The following is a 476-nucleotide window of genomic DNA, read 5'->3' on the forward strand; positions in this document are numbered from 1 at the left end:
ATTTCCTTCTCCAATGCATGAAAGTGAAAAGTGAAAGTGAAGTCGCCCAGTCGTGTCCGACTCTTAGCGCCCCCATGGACTGCAGCCTACCAGCCTCCTCCACCCACGGATTTTCCAGGCAAGAGGACTGGAGTGGGGTGCCATTGCCTTCTCCGATTGTGGAGCCTTACTGGGATCCTAATAACGGAGGCATGCCACTTTTAGAACACTGCAGGAGATGTATCTTAACGGGTCTTCAAAAGGGGATGCAAATCTCAAAAATGACAGATGATCTCTGTTCGTTTCCAAGGCAAACCATTCAGTATCACAGTAATCCAAGTCTATGCCCCAAACAGTAACACTGAAAAAGCTCAAGTTGAACTGTTCTAAGAAAACCTACAAGATCTTTTAGAACTAACACCCAAAAAAGATGTCCTTTTCATTATAGGGGACTGGAATGCAAAAGTAGGAAGTCAAGAAACACCTGGAGTAACAGG

The sequence above is a fragment of the Bison bison genome, unplaced genomic scaffold, assembly GCF_000754665.1.
Source record: "Bison bison bison isolate TAMUID 2011002044 unplaced genomic scaffold, Bison_UMD1.0 scf7180017864522, whole genome shotgun sequence".
NCBI classification, from domain to species: domain Eukaryota; kingdom Metazoa; phylum Chordata; class Mammalia; order Artiodactyla; family Bovidae; genus Bison; species Bison bison.